Source organism: Sinohyriopsis cumingii, chromosome 11, assembly GCF_028554795.1.
Source record: "Sinohyriopsis cumingii isolate HCF-2022 chromosome 11, ASM2855479v2, whole genome shotgun sequence".
Lineage (NCBI taxonomy): Eukaryota > Metazoa > Mollusca > Bivalvia > Unionida > Unionidae > Sinohyriopsis > Sinohyriopsis cumingii.
In genome coordinates, this window is record NC_142971.1 from 47,128,686 (window position 1) to 47,133,685 (window position 5,000).

The window sequence follows — 5,000 nt, forward strand, 5'->3', positions numbered from 1 at the left end:
TTATTTAAGTCCATTTGAAGGTGTAAACCTCCGGTTAAGCAACTAATGTCCGAGTCCGAAAATGCCTGAATTACAAATTTGAATAATGTATGAAGGCAGTTTATCTATATAAGTTTTAATCAGTACACTTTAATTACTAATTTTACACGGCACATAAACGTAAACGTCTGTACATCGGAAACGGTGAAGAGAGAAGCGAATATAAGTCTTAAATTTACAAACACTTGTGTCTACGGCCATACCACGTTGAAAGCACCGGTTCTCGTCCGATCACCGAAGTTAAGCAACGTCGGGCCCGGTTAGTACTTGGATGGGTGACCGCCTGGGAATACCGGGTGCTGTAGACTCTTTTTTTTTTTTTTTTTTCTTTTATAACTAAAAACAGTTGAAGTTTTTCTTTCTTTCTTTTATTGTAACTAAATTTACTTTCTTCAATATAAATAATAAATAGAGCAATTTCTCGACTTTCATTTTCTCTTTTTCCTTAACTTTCTTCAATAATTCGGATCCTAAAAAAATCAAGCATAGGACCTGAATATAGCAAATGTTGCTTTGCACTTCTCTGCTCTTGGTTTCGATCCTTACTACTGGAATATGCGATCATAGATGACCAGTATTTCTTATTAACAAATTCGGTTCAATTTATCCAGTTTCCTCTACTTTTACTACCACAACAAGCTGCCTCCTTTCACGTCGAAATACTTCCTTCAAGTTTCTTCTCATATATTCCTGGTGTAGTCTCTTGCGCAGAGTTGCAAAATATGCGATCAATGTCTTTCATTTTGGCTACTTATTTGTGGTATTTCTTATTCACTAATTGATTGATAAATATGGAATGTATGAATTGTGAGAATTTTTTATATTAATTTATTGATTGATTGATTTCTTTTACAGCAGGGCCTCAGTCTGCCAGTGGGAAAATTGGCATCCTGTAGCGAATACTGTAAATATGGGCCATTGGCAAAATAAATTGGGTTATAAAATTCTGTTTTGATTACAGTAAGTTTAGATAGATATTCCATGCTTCCACTTTCTGTATTTCCACAACGTTAACTTCTCCAAGTTGCAAGAAGAGATCCTTTGCAAATCTGATAAGACCCTATCTTTAAAGTTAGCTTATAGGCCGGTGTCGCTTATTTTAACCAAATGATAGGACAGAAAGACGAATAATAATAATAATAATAATAACAACAACAATAATGTCCTGAATCTGCATTTTAAGTCAATTTCAACATGGAATTCTCCCCTTATCTGGGTCAGAAAATGGATGAGTGACAAATATGAGTATCTGAGGCCAGTTTTGCTTCTTTTGGATTAGAACTTTGAATCAGTATACACTTTAGTTACTAATATTATACTGCACACAAACATTTGTACATGGGAAACGTTGAAGAGATGTGTGACTAATCAGCAAAAGAGTCTTGAAAACGCATCAAGACAACAAATTATGTTTTACAGTCGAAATGTTGTTCTCACTAGAACTGAAATCATTTAATTTCTACTTAAATGCCCGAAAAATTTACAATTAAAACTACAATAAATGTTTTATACCTAGTCCCGCACAGTGACGTTTATCTGATTCCCTGTACTCACCGAGAGCATTCTGTGTCATATGGATGCATATCAAATGAAGTGAAAAGTAATGGAATACTCGCTTTTTTATTTATCCCTATGCATCGTGGTGCCCACACCATGATGAGACGCTGTTTCAATAAACCTTTTTATATATGTTCTTTACTGTTCTTCCTTTTTCTTCTTGCTTTATCATACTGACACACGAGAGAGAGAGAGAGAGAGAGAGAGAGTATGCAACAAAGTTCGCATAACTTTATCAGCTATTAACATTAATTGTACTTCTGTGTAATTTTATTTTTAACGCGTTATCCTATAACGATTGCAAACAAGGGCAAAAACTCTACTGATCTTATTCGATAATTATACCATACTGAATTAATAAGTTTATCTCGTAAAAACGGATCATATATATATCCTGGGTGGCTGAGGGTGTTTTAAGATATGTGTGTGTCTTTTGTGATATATATATATATATATATATATATATATATATATATATATATATATATATATATATATACGTTTGTGTGTGTACATACATACATACATACATACGTGTATTATTTACATATAGTCTTGGATAATTTTAATTATTGGGATATGGTTTTTAGGTATCAACAGATACAAAGGAAACAAACGTTTCAATACATATAATGACATTTTCTTAAATTCTACATTGTATCATATTGACCTACTACTTGCTAGGCAAGCTGACTTTTATAAAATTTGCAAACTCCTTATATATATTTAAACTTACTTTTAGTATTCAACCAGAAAATCAGTACAGTGCAGAAAGATTGAAAATATTATTTCTTTCGGATATATATATATATATATATATATATATATATATATATATATATATATATATATATATATATATATATATATATGTAAGAGAGAGAGAGATGGGGGGTTCGGAATGGTTTAAACAGACTCTAAATTACACTGATAAAATGTACATCAGTCCAATGGTTAACATGATAGATTTCTATCAAGCTGGTTGCCCTATTGTACCATTGAGCAAGACTACCCTCATTGCCTAACAAAACCAAGCAGTCTTTTGCCAGAACACCATAATGTGAACTTAGGCCATCTAAATCAAATTCCTATGTGAAATTTGCCAATATAAGCCAATACACTTTAATGCAAACTTAGCCAATCTAAACCAAATATCTTAATGGAAACTTAGCCAAACACCTTAATGTGAACTTAGCCCATCTAAACCAATGTACCATAATGTGAACTTAGCCCATCTAAACCAAGAAAAGAATAATGTGATATTGGCTCATATAAACAAAAACACCTTAATGCTATCTTAGCCAATCTAAACCAACCGACTTAATTTATTTTTTATAAAGAATACAAAGTGAAAATTTAAATACTTTTCAGCATTATAAATGAAATCACAAATAGTCCATAAAAGTTATATGACAAGTCCAAAAGGGTAGTGTTCCAAATGAATGCCAGTGGTTTTCTGAATGAAGTCCAATTTTGAATGTGCTGATGTAATAACAATCTTGACGTGTGGCGATGATGTAATTTAGAATGTCCTTGAATGAATTCATAATAGTCCCAAAATAGCGATTTTTGATATTTGGACATTAGTATTGGGGTGTATGGACATATTTGTTTTGCTTATCAAAACGTTGGAAATCGCCGACACCATGCGGTATCGGCATAGGCTGCTTACTAGCCACAGGGGGCTCGTATCATTGCTTACAATGAAACTATCAGTCGTACATATAGTATAAAATGTATGACTGTCAGTTCAATTGTGAGCAACGATGCGAGCCCCTGTGCTTACTAGCCTGCCATGCAAACTTGACCGACCTTTCATCGAGATATACCTGCATGAAATCGAGAGAAATACGATTTATTTTCTCAGAAATAATTGCGAGTATAACATCATTTGTCGTTAATGAAGCTGACTGACGAAAGAAAACGACAACCTTGATGAAATTTGACACGGAACTCGCCATTGTATTACTATTCAAATGACTGCACAAATATGGCAACCTACATGTCAGTGACTTCGGCGATCAAATAAGCTCTTGCTTCTTTACAGATTGAAACTGAAGGGATGTATTGTCGTAAGCAGAGCTCTCCCCTGTCTCTAATATATATATATATATATATATATATATATATATATATATATATATATATATATATATATATATATATATATATATATATATATATATATATATATATATATATATATATATATATATATATATATGTGTGTGTGTGTGTGTGTGTGTGTGTGTGTGTGTGTGTGTAATGTATCTTTGTAACGACGAAGAGACAACCTATATTAGTCTTAAATTTGTACGTACAAATGTCTACGGCCATACCACGTTGAAAACACCGGTTCTCGTCCGATCACCGAAGTTAAGCAACGTCGGGCCCGGTTAGTACTTGGATGGGTGACCGCCTGGGAATACCGGGTGCTGTAGGCATTTTTTAATTTTTTTTTGGGTTCCATCCTCACTGTGAGGATATGCGATCATATATGGCCAATATTTCTTGTTCACAAATCTGGTGCAAATTTTTCAGTTTCCTCTACCTCCAGGATCGAAATGGGCCGCCTCGTATGCCGTCCAGATCCTCCAAATTTCTTCTGATATTCCGGATTCAGCCTATGCTATAGCGAATAATTGCAACGTATGCAATCGATGTCTTTCATTTTGGATACTTGTCTGTGGTATTTCTTATTCAATAATTGATAGATATATTTGGAATGTATTATTTTTAATTATTTTAATTTATTTACCTGTTTTTTAGCAGGGCACCAGTCTATCAGTGTGAAACTTGGCATCCCTTAGCGAATACTTCGAATATGGGCCATTGACAAAATAAATTGGTGTATAAATCTCTGTTTTGATTACAGTAAGTTTGGATGGATGTTCCCTGCTTCCACTTCCTTGCACTTTCTGTGTTTCCACAACTTTAACGTTTCCGAGCTGCAAGACGATATCCGTTTCAAATCAGATTCGAGTCCGTATTTAAAGGTAGCTCATAGGCTGATGTCGATTATTTACCTATTGAATTAGTCAGTTGATACAAGATAAATAATAATAATAATAATAATAATAATAATAATAATAATAATAATGCCCAAAAACAACAAAAATGAACTGAATCTTCGTTTAAATGCATTGTTATTTAAGTCCATTTGAAGGTGTAAACCTCCGGTTAAGCAACTAATGTCCGAGTCCGAAAATGCCTGAATTACAAATTTGAATAATGTATGAAGGCAGTTTATCTATATAAGTTTTAATCAGTACACTTTAATTACTAATTTTACACGGCACATAAACGTAAACGTCTGTACATCGGAAACGGTGAAGAGAGAAGCGAATATAAGTCTTAAATTTACAAACACTTGTGTCTACGGCCATACCACGTTGAAAGCACCG

General features: G+C 33.4%; 3 non-coding genes across 3 annotated transcripts in view; all 3 read left to right on the forward strand.

Annotated features, from left to right (window-relative positions):
- Positions 1-228: 228 nt before the first annotated feature.
- Positions 229-347, forward strand: LOC149788329 (5S ribosomal RNA). Its single transcript, XR_016424575.1, has one exon. It is a non-coding gene; the product is annotated as a 5S ribosomal RNA (ribosomal RNA).
- Positions 348-3,921: 3,574 nt separating this feature from the next.
- Positions 3,922-4,040, forward strand: LOC149788330 (5S ribosomal RNA). The gene has a single exon (XR_016424707.1). It is a non-coding gene; the product is annotated as a 5S ribosomal RNA (ribosomal RNA).
- A 930-nt stretch (positions 4,041-4,970) lies between these two features.
- Positions 4,971-5,000, forward strand: part of LOC149788331 (5S ribosomal RNA) — a 119-nt gene continuing 89 nt past the window's right edge. The window contains exon 1 of the ribosomal RNA XR_016424576.1: positions 4,971-5,000. This exon is cut by the window's right edge and continues 89 nt beyond it. This is a non-coding gene — a ribosomal RNA (5S ribosomal RNA).